Raw genomic sequence first — 16205 nt, 5'->3', positions numbered from 1 at the left:
GGAGAAGGGGGCAAATCCTTGCCGGTGTCGGCCGGCGCCCGGCGCAGCACCGGATCGAGGGTCGCCGCCTCGCCGGGGTCGGTCTCCTGGCGGCTGGGATCGGGATAGCCCGTGCCATGAAAGAAACTCATGGATGATTCGTTGTTGGGCCATATTGGATTTACGTGCGAATTTGACGTACAAGCAGAAAAAAAAACATCAAAACGTATACAATAATAGTACCACCTCGTTAATGTTATGATTTTATCTACATAAATCGTGAAAGCGTATTATGACACAAGAAGAAAGCGTATTGTGACGATGAACCCGGAGACCCAATCCGTGCTACCCGTGCGTTGCACCGGGCGATAAAAGTGGTAGAACCTGCTTGAAGGTTCATTTTTTGCCCCATTTTATATCCAATTTTAATAAATGTTGAACGTGGAAATTTCCTTTTTTTAATAAAACTTTAATATTTCATTAAAAATGTAACACCTATTGAAGAATAGTTAACATTTTTATAAAAATTAGAACATACTCTATAAAATAAAAGAGAAATTAAAGAATGTATTTCTGTTGTATATTTAAATGGTTTTTATAGTCAAATGTGTTTTTTGGGGGATAATTTTTAAAAATAACATGTTCTATAAAAAAATTAAACTATTTTTTGTGTTAACTTTTTGGGCATTTTTGTTTGGCAATTTTTACAGATAGTTGGTTGTTTGGTTGGGAAGTTTTTTTTAACTATCTGGGCTTGCCAATAGTTCACGTATACAGAAGGACCCATGAACTCATCTTGTACTATTGTGATCCCTAAAAAAACTAAATCTTCTTACTGCTGCACCATGAGGGCTCTTCTTTATCTTTCCACACCCTCCCGTACTCCCTTGTGCGCGCCAATGCCTGCACTCCGTCCGCCATCTCCTCAAGGCGACCAAAGCCTCGACGCAGGCGAGTGTAACTACGACATTTCCCTCTCATCCTCTGGCACGGGCAGCGCGTCGTCTCTATCGCTGCCGCCGCCGTAAAAATGTCCGTGCGTTGCACCGGGCGAAAAATATCTCAACGTCTTCGTATTAAAAGAACGCCGTGCACCCTTGTACTAAGAACACTACACAACAGTGGTTGATTCAATCTCTAAAACCTAGCTACCCAAATCTACCTAGTTGATCTTTTATTATTGATTCAACAGCAGGTAGTTGTAGCTTAATTTTCATTCGGTCTCAATGGATTAATTCAGGCAGTATTTTCTATGTAAAATGAAGCTATACATCATTACAATAAAGGTTCTATTATTTCTCTTATAAAATAAAAATGAAGCATTACTGTATGTCTAAGAAAATACTCCCTCCATTCCTAAATATTTGTCTTTCTAGAGATTTCAACAAGTGACTACATACAGAGCAAAATGAGTGAATCTACATTCTAAAATATGTCTATATACATCCATATGTGGTAGTCTATTTGAATCTCTAAAAAGACAAATATTTAGGAACGGAGGAGTATTTACATGCAGCTATAAAAGGTTTTGGTGCTTCCGAAGTGAAAACTTTATTGTGTACATGTATTTGAAAACAGGGGAAACATAAGTTTCTTGTGAGAATTAGCACAGGTATTTGCTTGGCAACTTGAACAAAGCTCAGGCTTTGCATATTAAGTTGCACCAATGGTACTAAATATTATAAAACAGAATGCCGAAGGAAATAGTACCTAGGCACCGAATTAAAATGAGTTAGCAGATCACCCATGAGAATAGACCAAGGTAGGTCATGGAAGGCAATGCATTGGGTATTATTGACCTTCTGAAACTCTAGTAAATATATGCTAAATGTCAAAGTAATTTGCTTGCTCCTGACTCCTGCGAAGATAAAGGTGACATAAGACCGATTACCCTGCAATATTAAAATCAAGACTCATAGGTCCCAGCAAATTACGATGCTAGATGAAAGGAAAAACTAAAACTCAAAAGCAACTGAAATTAGAATGCAGGGACATATGGTGTTCATGGATACCTCTTGTGGTCGGTCTCCCCACATCGAGGATACGTAGTAGTAAACAATCTCAAGAAGGGCTTCATTTTTTGCCATAATAAGGCATCCCTTGGTGAGCCTCGCCTTTCCATCGGTAGGTTGGCAGAGCATAGTTTGGCAGCTGGAGCATGCCACCAAAGTCTGATAGTGGCTGAACACACTGTAATAGAAAAATAGTAAGTTGGATTTTCACATTAGTAACAATAAAATGTTATGTTGTCTAGAAAGTGTGAAGCAACACCAATGATCACATCCTAAAGTAGTCCTCAAAAATCAAGAGTGCACATCTACGTTCATAGTCATAGGTGTAGTAGAATTTTTTCATTGAATTAACATGATGTTGCCAAAAGATGTTAATCAGCCATGTGACCACGTCTCTGCAGCATACATGTATATACTTAGTGAGCGTAATAGACTGAGTCCAATAGGCATGAGACACTGCACCAATTCTCTCTTTTTTCTTCCGGGGAAACTACACTAACTCTAAATTGAACTCTTTGAACTTTATCTTTCTTTCACAGCAAAGCCCCATAAGATAAAGAAGAATTAGCCAAACATACAAAAAGTCCGTAAATATATTAGTTAGATGAGAATAAACAGATGAAGCAGCAATGATCAATAATAAACACTTGGGTGGGGAATGAATTGCTCCTGCTGAATTCGCTGAGGTGCAGCACCGTGACTTTGCAACAGCAGCCCACATGGAGGCGATCTGTGGCAATGCTGGTCATATTGGCCAGTGTCAGCCTCTGCTCGACTACTCCTGCAAGGATGTCCTGCTGAACCCCCAGACTCCTTGCTGGCCCACGCCACCTTCATGCCTGATAAAACCTATCATAAAACATACATTAGTGATCCTAAAAGATTACCAAGAGATGCTAATTGGAGTGCCGTAATGCCGACAGCCGCCGACCCAAGACGTGTAGAGGCACTTTTTATGTTTTTTCACACAGAATAAAATCCAGTAAAATAGTGCTTAAATAACACCTTTTTTGCATGAGAGCCTTGTATGTAGTTCTATGACAATTAAATAGTGTCCGTTGCATCGGGGGAACACGTGCAAGTATCCATGCACCATGCTATTGAAAAACACACTTCAAATCACCGATCGAGATGTTCCTAGTTGCCGCACTTGAAAGCTTAATCCTCTCGCTCCTTCTTTCGCTTCTACGCTCGTGCTTTTTGCAAGTTCGTACGTCCTCAGTCAAGGAGCCGAAACATGGTTAGTGCTCTCATATGTTTTGAACTTTTACTGAATTCAATAATCTAAATCTTATAACATTTATTGATGACAGGAGAAACTGAAATTTTCTTAGTCCGTACGTTCAGCAAAGCAATTAAAGTGAAATGTAACATTCCAACTATACAAGATCACTTAAAGTGGTGCAAATACTCCCAGATATGATTGTGATCCAATAAATTGATTTTGATTCTTATATTATGCCATGGGAAAAGTGCATAAATCCTGGCAATGAAGCAAAAAATAATACAGTTTACACTGAAGATTATCAACAAAGATTAACTCTTAAATAGATTTAATCAATGATGAATAAATGATTCTCTTTTCTTTTTTGATTAGAGGGTTCACTACAAAGAAATTTATTTTCTGTTGGAATCTTTCCAACATTGTTAGCGACAATCATCACACTTTTTAAGAAAAGTAGACTAAAGTAATGAGACAACATGTAGTTGCATGTACAGCGTATTCTATCAAGCTTACAGTGTCAAGGAAAAATGATAACTGTTCTTTGTTGGTTTTAAGTAACAGCGGGACTTGAAGTTTCAAAAACAGTACAGCAATGTAACACTACTTCAGTGCTTTCAACCCTATCAAGGCACGCAGCCTGTTCTATATGAAGAGGTTTTGCCTCATGCCTCATCACATTGGGAAGAAGAAAACCTTATCATATTTAGCTGGTAGTATTTTGCAAAAGGTACAACATTAGAGATTCACTCTCAAGTAAATTTCAATTTGCATAGACAGACCTGACAATACAACTCAAAAGCCTTCGGGGCGTCAACAACATTCTTGAGGTTTCCATAGTTACTACCAAGTGAAGCCAACTTTAGGATCTGTCTTTCCTGAAGGTTCATGTCAGTCAGATGGATACATTTCACTTATTAAACACAAATATTTGTGCACACTTCAGATTAAGCAAACATACAGCTTCAGGACCGCAAGCTAATTTGCCAAGGTAAGGCTAATCTCCTGCAAGACTGCAACCTCCCACACTTTGACATCCTCCTTGACAACTCATGCCATGAATTTAGCAACACCATTCAGTAGTTCATCGCTGAATACAAATTAGGGAGACTGAATCTCGCCACCTGAACAATAAATTTATTTACCTCTGTTTTTCGCACTGAGCAGCAGTTGCACAAACTCTTTCTCCTTCCTAATCGACTCCCCGTCTCCATCGCCACCGCCTTGTCCTTCCATCTAACAACCTGAACCAAGAACCTCCAGTAAGCCATCTGATTTGGTTTTGTCATTTGCTAGCAAATCTAAATTTTTTTCTACCTCGTCATTTGCAATGCTTGGTGGTGTTTTTTTTGTCTAAATCATCTTTGAAACTACATTACAACAAATTATGCTTGCAACTCCACACAATCAACCCGCTCCGGATAATTTAGATAATTGTGCCATGATTTATGTAGATTGATTGCCTTTTCAAATCAAATTGTTCCTTTCAGTCAATTATTCCTGAATGTAGTGGTCACAAAAATTTATCTACTGCTTCTGAGTTCAGGAGGGGAGAAGTAGAGATATATTATCCTCAAAACTCTGAGCAAAACTGCAGCACAGGAGCTCCCGGCGAAATCCTGGAGCCGCAACAGGGACACCGGACACCCGTACAGTGGCCTGGCACCGGTGGTAGGAGAGCACACGCACACCAACTCAGACCTGGCCTGCAAGACCATGCCCCTTCCCGACCTCCGCGTGTACTCCTACTCCATCAACGATGGTGACTACCAGAGACCAGCGCTGGGGGGGCGTGGGGCTGACGGCGACCTTGTGCGCTGGGGGGTCGGGGGGCTAACGGCGACCTTGTGCCCGGGGAGGGCGGCAGGCACCCGGGGACGCCACGACCACTGCTCCAGCACCCCTCCTGCTCTTCCCAGAGCAAGTACCAGCGCGAGGAGGGCCCAGCCCGCCGGCAAGAGGCTCGTGGTGTGACACGGGACGGGACGTCGGGCTGTAGAGGGGCGGTGGTGGATCCGCAGCGGCGAGCGAGGGTGGGGCGACGGCGGGCTGCAGCAGGGGCGGGGCGGGGCGGGGGCGGCGGCGGCAAATAACGTGGAGAAGGAGAAGACAGAGGAACTCGCTTCGCTCGGGAGAAAGGCGCAGCGCTCGGGCCCGAAACGTTTTTTTTTTCACTTACGTTCGGGCTATTGAGGATTGCGGGTTGATTCTTAAAAAGCTCAAGGACAATTTTGCAAACATGCTGCGACGGTGAACCCGGAGACCCAATCCGTGCTTTATTATTAAGGAGAGATTTGATTTTTTTAATGACAAGCTGTTTACCACGCTATCACAGTAACAGCTAAACGTTGTATCAGTTTTTTTAGAGTCCTCGTGTACATGTACATCTTTTTGTTCTAATTTTATTGACAGGAAAAATAAGTATTCTCTCCGTTCGATAATATAAGAGCTTTTTTTACACTAGTGCTTATATATTATGGGACAGAGGGAGTACATAACAAAATATTATAGGGTAGTCATCAGAAAAAGAAGAAAAATTCACAGGGTACGCGAGATACTCTTCAAAGTGTTTTTCTTTTGTGTCGCTCCTCTGAAGGTTAAGCTTCATAACTACGTCAGGAGTATGTCTATTCGCCAAAAAAAGATACTCCCTTCTTTATGCATAATAGGTAAATCTAAGTCAAACTTTATAAGTTTGACCAAGTTTATAAATAATATAAAATCTCACAATAACAAATACTTCATGCATAACAAAATGTAAGACATTTTTTGTGCTCCATGGATAGAAAAATGTCTTACATTTTGATACAAGGTACTACTCATATATGATGCGAAAATATATTCCATGTTGATTCTAATGGTATATAAACTCTCACAATAACAAATATATATGATCAATATATTCCATGCTGATTTTAATGGTATTGGTTTGGTATTGTGGATATCAATATTTTTTATATAAACTTAACTAGAGTTTATAAAGTTTGACTTGACATAAAGCTAATGTACGAAACAAGCGGTCGGAAACGTGACAAGGAAGGATCTGCACACTATACTACTTCTGAAGTTGTGGGAGTTGTGGAAGCATAGAAATGCAGTTGTGTTCGACGGTGCTTCGCCATCGACATGTCGCCTCATAGCGAGAATTGAGGCAGAAGGTAGGAGTTGGTGGATGTCTGGACTCTTGAAAGGTAATGTAGAGGCTGTGTTTGCAGGCTTAGCTAGGTGGATTAGTGGCGAGGAGTAATCTAGTTACCTTAGCGTACGTGGTGTGGAGTTGGACATACGGGCATGAGAAATCACACCTTTTGTAAATGACTGATGGAGACATTCTATGCCTTTTCTTCTTTAATATATGATACGTATACTTGTGTATATTCAAGAGAAAAAATCTGGCAAAAACTAAAGTAAATAGAAACTAAAGAAGTACGCCATCACGGTCGTCGACAAAGATGTAGTTTGGCTAACGGATGGCGTTGCTAGTCAACTTGCTCAAGCTAGTGCGCTCATGGAGGCAGGGTAACACGAGTGGCTGCCATTATTGTGCTCAAACGGTTGCACAATCATCGAGGTCCATACTGTTGAAATCTGAGATGGGCTCTAGGCCCATATTGCAATTTCTGAAAAATCTCTAAGGGCCCATGTGAGTTATATGGCACTAGGTGTGGTGGGAAGTTTAGTCCCACTCCGGAAGTGGAAGGAGAGTTGGAGTGGTTTATAAGGGTTTCTCTTCTACATGCTATTGGAGCTTGAGAAGAGAAGAGGCCCTCGCGCACTCCTCCTCCTCCGCTCGCCGCGCCGCGGGTTGCGGGATTGAGCCGAGCCGAGCTCACTCCTAGCCAACCCTAGCCGCTGCCAACCCTAGCCGCCGCGAAAACAGAACGCATCTCCGCCTCCACGCCCACGTCCCGCGTACACGGTTGACGGGAGAGCAGGTCTCCGAAACTCCGTCTCTCTGGTTCCTGTATGGGAGAGAGGCGAATAGGTTTTTGGGAAGCGACTACGCGACTGCTCGCCTCCGATCCACTACTTCCTCTACGTCCGCGCCGTCTCCGTCATCACCATGTCAAGCGAGGCCGAACGTGCCGCCGCCGAGAAGACCGAGGCCGACAAGAAGGCCGCCGAGGACGCTTCTGCTGCTGCTGTCACCGCGGCAGCGGCTTCTGCATGGCCTACTGGAGGGTATACCGCGTTTATCCCTCTCCTGATAATTTCTGTATTAGCAGTGCTAGCATCATGTGTAGATTTGTCTACTATTTGCGTAGTACGTGCTTGTTTAGATCAGTACCAATATGTTCCTAGTTCTGTCAATGCCATGCTAGTTATCTACTTATGGATTAAATTAGTCGAAAAATTGCCTATTTACTCAGCATTCCAAAAACCTAGTATGTGTAGGAATTTTTCGGCAAGTGGCTTTGCCGCTGCACTGAAACCGGATAAGTTTACCGGTACGCATTTTAAGCGTTGGCAGACAAAGACCACTTTATGGCTCACGGCTATGAACGTGTTCTGGGTCACCGGTGTGTCCACGGGAACGATTGCTCCTGAACAGGAGAAGGCGTTCAGGGAGGCAACCACTGTGTTTCTCGGAGCTGTTCTTACCGTGATCGGAGATAAACTGGTCGACGCATATTTACATGTGCATGTCGCCAAGGACTTGTGGGAGGCGCTTGAATCTAAGTTCGGGGCCGCCGATGCAGGGAGCGAGATGTATATTATAGAGCAGTTCCACGATTACAAGATGGTTGAGAACCGTCCTGTACTAGAGCAGGCTCACGAGATAATATGCATTGTTAAGGAGCTTGAGCTTCTGAAGTGCGAGTTACCGGGCAAGTTTGTCGCGGGCTGCATAATCGCTAAGCTCCCCAATTCCTGAAGGAACTTTGCCACCACTCTGAAACATCAGAGGCATGAATTCTCTGTGGAGGATGTCATTGGCCATCTGAGTGTTGAGCAGAATTCGAGGGCAAAGGACTCGCACGGAAAAGGGGCCAAAAGGACTTCTGTTGCCAACATGGTGAACCAGAGGAACTTCAACTCCCACAAGTTCAAGGGAAAGAACGGTGTCCAACAGAATACCGACTTCAAGAAGAAGGGTAAGAAGACCTTCAAGAAGAACAAGAAGGATGAGGGCTGCTTTACTTGTGGTTTGGCTGAACATTGGGCCAACAAGTGCCCAAACAAGTTTAAGAAGTCAGGACAGGACTCCAAGTCTGTCAACATGATTGTGGGCAACAATGAGAATGGTGCATCTGGGTACGGTAATTTATTTACTGTTTTTTCAGTGTTTCAGCCTACTGGTTGGTGGGTGGATACAGGTGAAGGTATTCATGTGTGTGCTGACATTTCATTGTTTTCTTCTTACCAGGTCACAGGCCACGGGTCCGTATTGATGGGGAATGGCGCGAGTGCTTCTGTTCATGGTGTTGGCACGGTCCATCTGAAGTTTACTTGGGGAAGGATCGTGCAGCTGAAGAACGTGCAGCATGTCCCCGCCATCAAGAAGAACCTCGTTAGTGGCTCCCTTCTATGTAGAGAAGGGTTTAAGTTGGTATTCGAGTCTAATAAATTAGTTGTTACTAAGTATGGACTATTTGTTGGAAAAGGTTATGAGAGCGGAGGGATGTTCCGCCTTTCCCTCGCAGATTTATGTAATAAAGTCGTGAACCATATTCATTCGAGTATTAATGAATCTGAGGTTTGGCATTCACGTCTTTGTCACATAAGTTTCGGTGTTATGACGCGGCTAGCCAAGTTGGATTTAATCCCGAGTTTCACTTTAGCCAAAGGTTCTAAGTGCCTTTCATGTGTGCAAGCTAAGCAACCTCGCAAGCCTCATAAGGCCGCGGAGGAGAGACACCTGGCACCATTAGAACTCATACATTCTGATCTTTGTGAGATGAATGGTGTGTTGACTAAAGGTGGAAAGAGATACTTCATGACATTGATAGATGATTCCACTAGATATTGCTATGTTTATCTGTTAAATACTAAGGATGAGGCTCTACACTACTTTAAAATCTATAAGGCAGAAGTTGAGAATCAACTTGAAAATAAAATTAAACGAGTCCGGTCAGACCGTGGTGGAGAGTACTTCTCGAGTGAGTTTGACTCCTTCTGTTCAGAACATGGCATTATTCATGAGAGGACGCCTCCCTATTCACCCCAGTCAAATGGGGTTGCCGAGCGGAAAAACCGTACTCTAACTGATTTGGTTAACGCCATGTTAGATACATCGGGTTTATCCAAGGCATGGTGGGGGGAGGCTATATTGACGGCATGTCATGTCCTGAATAAAGTTCTGACAAAGGATAATGAGATCACTCCCTATGAGAAATGGGCAAAGAGAAGGACGACACTCTCGTACTTGCGCACTTGGGGCTGTTTGGCGAAAGTCAACGTGCCGATCCCCAAAAAGCGTGAGCTTGGACCCAAGACTGTGGACTGCGTTAATTTGGGCTACGCTAAGAACAGCGTTGGCTATAGATTTCTAGTAGTGAATCTGAGGTACCTGACCAGAAGGTCGGTACAATTATGGAGTCTAAGGATGCTACATTCTTCGAGGATATTTTTCCTATGAGAGATATGCAAAGCACTTCTAGACAGGAATCTGAGGAGACTCCTGAACCTGCCATCCCTATGGAATATTATGAACAAACACATGATGAAAATCCTGAGGAGGATGACGAGGAAACCCTTGGTAGGGGCAAGAGACAAAGGACTGCAAAGACCTTTGATGATGATTTCTTCGTGTACCTCGTGGATGATGCTCCCACTTCTATTTCAGAAGCGTATGCCTCTCCAGAAGCTGACTACTGGAAGGATGCGGTCCGTAGCGAGATGGATTCCATCATGGCTAACGGGACATGGGAGATCACCGATCGTCCCTATGGTTGCAAACCACTGGGATGTAAGTGGGTGTTCAAGAAAAAGCTTAGGCCCGATGGTACGATTGAAAAGTACAAGGCTAGGCTTGTGGCCAAGGGCTATGACCAGAAAAAAGAGGAAGATTTCTTCGATACTTATTCACCTGTGGCTAGACTGACCACCATTCGAGTATTACTCTCGTTGGCGGCCTCACATGGTCTTCTCGTCCATCAAATGGATGTTAAGACGGCTTTTCTGAATGGAGAGCTAAATGAGAAAATCTACATGCAACAGCCAGATGGCTTTGTGATAGATGGTCAGGAAAGAAAGGTGTGTAGGTTGCTGAAATCTTTATATGGCCTGAAGCAAGCACCTAAGCAATGGCATGATAAGTTTAATACAACTCTGACATCTGTTGGCTTCGTTGTTAATGAAGCTGACAAATGTGTATACTATCACCATGGTGGGGGCGAAGGAATTATACTGTGCTTGTATGTTGATGACATACTGATATTCGGAACCAACCTCAAAGTCATTGAGGAGGTTAAGTCGTTTCTGTCTCAGAATTTTGAGATGAAGGATCTTGGTGTGGCTGATGTTATCTTGAACATCAAGCTACTGAGAGATAATGAGGGTGGGATCACACTTCTGCAATCCCATTATGTTGAGAAGGTGTTGAGTCGCTTTGGATATTCGGACTGCACACCATCTCAAACACCATATGATCCTAGCGTGTTGATTTGAAAGTCCAAAGGCATGGCTAAAGATCAATTGAGATACTCTCAAATCATTGGTTCACTGATGTACCTAGCGAGCGCAACGAGGCTTGACATCGCGTTTGCTGTGAGCAAACTGAGCCGGTTTGTTTCCAAACCGGGTGATGTACATTGGCATGCTGTTGAAAGAGTTATGCGCTATCTGAAAGGTACTATGAATTATGGACTTCACTATACCGGAGACCCGTCGGTACTTGAAGGGTATAGTGATGCGAATTGGATCTCTGATGCTGATGAGATGAAGGCCACAACTGGGTATATGTTTACTCTTGGAGGTGGCGCTATTTCTTGGAAGTCTTGCAAGCAAACGATCTTAACGAGATCGACAATGGAAGCAGAATTAACAGCATTAGACACTTCTGGTGTTGAAGCAGGATGGCTTCGAGATCTTTTGATGGGCTTGCCACTGGTTGATAAACCGGTTCCGGCTATCCTTATGAACTGTGATAATCAGACTGTCATCACCAAGGTGAAGAGTTCAAAGGACAACATGAAGTCCAACAAACACATAAGAATGAGATTAAAGGCTGTCAGAAAATTAAGAAACTCCGGAGTGATAGCGTTGGACTATGTCCATACGGCTAAGAATCTGGCAGATCCCTTTACGAAAGGGCTATCACGTGTAGTGATAGATAGTGCATCGAGGGAGATGGGTATGAGACCCACATGAGTTACCATGGTGGTAACCCAACCTATGTGATCGGAGATCCCGTGAAGTAGGACCTGGAAAAACAAGCCGGTGGTGAACTGAGGAGAGTAACTTTACCAACCCACTCCGTTGGAGATGCAATACTCTCGGAAACTGTATGGAAGGATGACTACTGTCTTAATGTGTTTCAAGGCTTATATGTATAAGCAAGATGCTATCCTACAGAGCGATCTTTGGAGGAACACACCTATGTGAGCCCGACTGCTAGTCACAGTCTATGAGATTGGGGTGATCTCTAGTAAACTCATGAATAGGCCAGGAGTGTGACTTATATGCTCCACCCGAGGGGTCAGCCTTCGGCAGCCCAGTACTAGTAAGACATGTGGTGAAACTTCTTTACGCCAAACTGACAATTCAAGGCATAGTCCATTGTTCAGTTGTGAAGGAATGTAGCTACTTGCTCTAGGTGAAGCTCAACCTTAACAGGTCTTCACTGAAACACTAGTATATCAAAACAGTATTTGGAACAGAGGACACAATGGGCCCTCGAGATCTGGTGGGGGATTGCTGAAATCTGAGATGGGCTCTAGGCCCATATTGCAATTTCTGAAAAATCTCTAATGGCCCATGTGGGTTATATGGCACTAGGTGTGGTGGGAAGTTTAGTCCCACCCTGAAAGTGGAAGGAGAGTTGGAGTGGTTTATAAGGGTTTCTCTTCTACATGCTATTGGAGCTTGAGAAGAGAAGAGGCCCTCGCGCACTCCTCCTCCTCCGCTCGCCTCGCCACGCCGCGCCGCGGGATTGAGCCGAGCCGAGCTCACTCCTATGCGCTTCTTTTTGCTGGTCAGGAACGGAGAGTCTTTGACAGGTAGGGCCACGATCTGAGACGTCGGATCGTGGGCTACCGACTTGGACGTGGGTTCAGCCCACGTCTCTCCACGCGCGGCCGCACATATATATGTGGGGCGCTGCCAACCCTAGCCGCCGCAAAAACAGAACGCATCTCCGCCTCCACGCCCACGTCGTTCCTCTGCTGCTGCTGCCGCCGGCGACTCCATCCCGTTCACCGCGTACACGGTTGACGGGAGAGCAGGTCTCCGAAACTCTGTTTCTCTGGTTCCTGTACGGGAGAGAGGTGAATAGGTTTTTGGGAAGCGACTACGCGACTGCTCGCCTCTGATCCACTACTTCCTCTACGTCCGCGCCGTCTCCGTCATCACCATGTCAAGCGACGCCGAACGTGCCGCCGCCGAGAAGACCGAGGCCGACAAGAAGGCCGCCGAGGACGCTTCTTCTGTTGCTGTCACCGCGGCAGCGGCTTCTGCATGGCCTACTGGAGGGTATACCACGTTTATCCCTCTCCTGATAATTTCTGTATTAGCAGTGCTAGCATCATATGTAGATTTGTCTACTATTTGCGTAGTGCGTGCTTGTTTAGATCAGTACCAATATGTTCCTAGTTCTGTCAATGCCATGCTAGTTATCTACTTATGGATTAAATTAGTCGCAAAATTGCCTATTTACTCAGCACGTACTGATGCCCTCGGCATGTAAACTTTGAAACCGAGGGTTAGGACTTGGAACATGTACGCAAAAGCAAGTATTACAATAATACTATACTAGCAAAAGGGCCCATGCGTGGGGAGAAAAAAATACCACACGCTCTTAATTTACAAAAAATGATCTATAATCTGAGTATTTGTAGCTACGATCCAAACAAACAAAGATGGTCTTTGCCTACAAAAGCACAAGTTCAAGATTCCACATGTCTTTTGTTTAAACATGGCTTGCATGTAGATTTAATATGTACAAAGAAACGGACAAGTGATCTTCAATTTCGTGTTCAATCCCGATTTTGCTGAGATGTTCATCCATAATCCGGATCAGTACAGAAAGACGGATAATGCAATGTTGATTAAGATTGCACCCTAAATAGTATTCTTTTTAAATGGTTAACAGGTAAACTAACATCACATTCAGATTCTATATATTTTTATAATCAAATTCCATATATAACATGTTAAATTTGGAGTTACGGTTTAGAAGATATGAGTATTTTTAAAAAAAATTGATATATACTGCGGGTTTAATGTCAGAAACATTGAGGAGTTTCTATAAAATAGTATGACGGACTAAGAATACCTATTTTTTTTATTAGTAGGTATAGATTCCCGGTTACATAATATTTTTACTTGTATAGAAGAGAGATACAAAGGAAAAGAGGATACGTTTGCTCTCATACAAAAGGCAACCTTTACGAGTGCTCCTAAATAAAGAGATTAAATGAACGTAAAGAGATAGAGAGGAAGTTTAAAAAAAAGACTAATCTAATAGTCAATTTTATAGTCAACTCTATTGTATGAATAATTAATAAGATTGACTCTTGATATCATTAACAGTTTTATATAGCCAACTATTGGCTCTATATTGTTCTTGCTCGCATGGACGACCAAATCGGTCAATGGGGTCAAATTTAAGCTTGAGGCCCGACTGGCACCTACGTTTTACTGGTCCCCAACGAAATATATTGCACAAGTTGTATTTGCAACTCAGATGGACTGATGGGTGTATCACAAACCAGCCCATTAAAGATGTACGAAAAACTAATGCCCACCGTGTGACATCTTGCATATAGCTCACACGCCTTCATCACCATTCATTTTGCCATGTATGAATATATGACATCAGTAGGAATTTTTTTGATTTTTGGCTTAAAAATATTTTATCTCTAATTAAAAAATCAAATTAAAATTCCGTTTTCACCATTAAATCCGTCTCAACGAGATTTTCAAAACTAGACCCATGTTAATATGTTTTGACGAATTTTTTTTTCCCAAAAGTTGCCATGATATTTACACTATAGTTGTCATAGTGCTTAAACTAAAGTTGTCATGTGGCAATTTTAGTTTGTAGAGCATGACAATTTTAGTTTTTTGATGATGGCAATTCCAGTACTTTGACCATGAAAATTATTTTTTGTATGAACCATGGCAATTTTAAGTTCATGTATCATGGCAAATTTAGTTTATGGTTCATGATAAGTCTAGTTTCTTAATTCCTAGTTTTATAATATGTCAAAAATTACTTTTAGTAGAAGAAAATAGCTGAAACATATCATGACAATTTCAGTGTAAACATCATATCAATTCATGTGCAATAGACATGACAACTTTTAACCCCAAAAAAATCCATCAAAATATATTGATATGAGATCTAGTTCGAAGATCTCGCCGCGAGGGATTTAATGGTGAAAATAGATCTTCAATCGGATTTTTCATTTAAGAGATAAAACATTTTAAAAACAGAAAATCCAAAAAGATCCCCACATGTATGCATGGGATGACGTGGCGCAGTCTGTGTGTTATAGGGTGTGTGGGCAGGTTTGGCTCCCACCACACATGTGGGCGTTAGCGTTGTCCAAGATGTATTAGGAAAACAGGGGTAATGATCACTTTCCTGTAACAATGTTCCAAGCCCACGACCTGCTCTTCCATGTTCTTTTACTAAGGTCAATGATGTCTACTACGCAACTTTCTTCTTGTAAACGTTGTTGGGCCTCCAAGTGCAGAGGTTTGTAGGACAGTAGCAAATTTCCCTCAAGTGGATGACCGAAGGTTTATCAATCCATGGGAGACGTAGGATGAAGATGATCTCTCTCAAACAACCCTGCAACCAAATAACAAAGAGTCTCTTGTGTCCCCAACACACCTAATACAATGGTAAATTATATAGGTGCGGTAGTTCGGCGAAGAGATGGTGATACAAGTGCAATATGGATGGTAGATATAGGTTTTTGTAATCTGAAAAATATAAAAATAGCAAGGTAGCAAATGATAAAAGTGAGCGAAAATGGTATTGCAATGCTTCGAAACAAGGCCTGGGGTTCATACTTTCACTAGTGCAAGTTCTCTCAACAATGATAATATAATTGGATCATATAACAATCCCTCAACATGCAACAAAGGTTCACTCCAAAGTCACTAATAGAGGAGAACAAACGAAGAGATTATTATAGGGTACGAAACCACCTCAAAGTTATTCTTTCCGATCAATCTATTGGGCTATTCCTATAAGTGTCACAAACAGCCCTAGAGTTCATAGTAAAATAACACCTTAAGACACACATCAACCAAAACCCTAATGTCACCTAGATAATCCAATGTCACCACAAGTATCTGTGGGTTTGATTATACGATATGCATCACATAATCTCAGATCATCTATTCAAACCAACACAAGAACTTAAAAGAGTGCCCCAAAGTTTCTACTGGAGAGTCAAGACGAAAACGTGTGCCAACCCCTATGCATAAGTTCACAAGGTCACAGAACCCGCAAGTGATCACCAAAACATACATCAAGTAGATCACATGAATATCCCATTGTCACCACAGATAAGCACATGCAAGACATACATCAAGTGTTCTCAATTCCTTAAAGACTCAATCCGATAAGATAACTTCAAAGGGAAAACTCAATCCACTACAAGAAGGTAGAGGGGGAGAAACATCATAAGATCCAACTATAACAGCAAAGCTCGTGGTACATCAAGATTGTGTCGAATCAAGAACACGAGAGAGAGAGAGAGAGAGAGAGAGAGAGAGAGAGAGATCAAACACATAGCTACTAGTACATACCCTCAGCCCCGAGGGTGAACTACTCCCTCCTCGTCAAGGAGAGCGCTGGGATGATGAAGATGGCC

General features: G+C 42.8%; 1 long non-coding RNA gene across 6 annotated transcripts; it reads right to left on the bottom strand.

Annotated features, from left to right (window-relative positions):
* Positions 1 to 1179: 1179 nt before the first annotated feature.
* LOC123110676 (uncharacterized) lies at positions 1180 to 5290 on the bottom strand. Of its 6 annotated transcripts, XR_006453553.1 has the most exons (6): positions 4531 to 5290; positions 4359 to 4457; positions 4175 to 4254; positions 3996 to 4091; positions 1992 to 2840; positions 1180 to 1837 (listed from the first exon to the last, which is right to left on the bottom strand). It is a non-coding gene; the product is annotated as an uncharacterized lncRNA (long non-coding RNA). The 6 variants fall into 6 exon arrangements; XR_006453548.1 differs by having other exon boundaries at positions 4359 to 5290; XR_006453549.1 differs by having other exon boundaries at positions 4175 to 4457.
* Positions 5291 to 16205: the final 10915 nt, after the last annotated feature.

The sequence above is a fragment of the Triticum aestivum genome, chromosome 5B (genome assembly GCF_018294505.1).
Source record: "Triticum aestivum cultivar Chinese Spring chromosome 5B, IWGSC CS RefSeq v2.1, whole genome shotgun sequence".
NCBI lineage: Eukaryota > Viridiplantae > Streptophyta > Magnoliopsida > Poales > Poaceae > Triticum > Triticum aestivum.
Note: the sequence above shows the minus strand (reverse complement) of the source record. Positions and strands in the feature narration are given on the sequence as shown.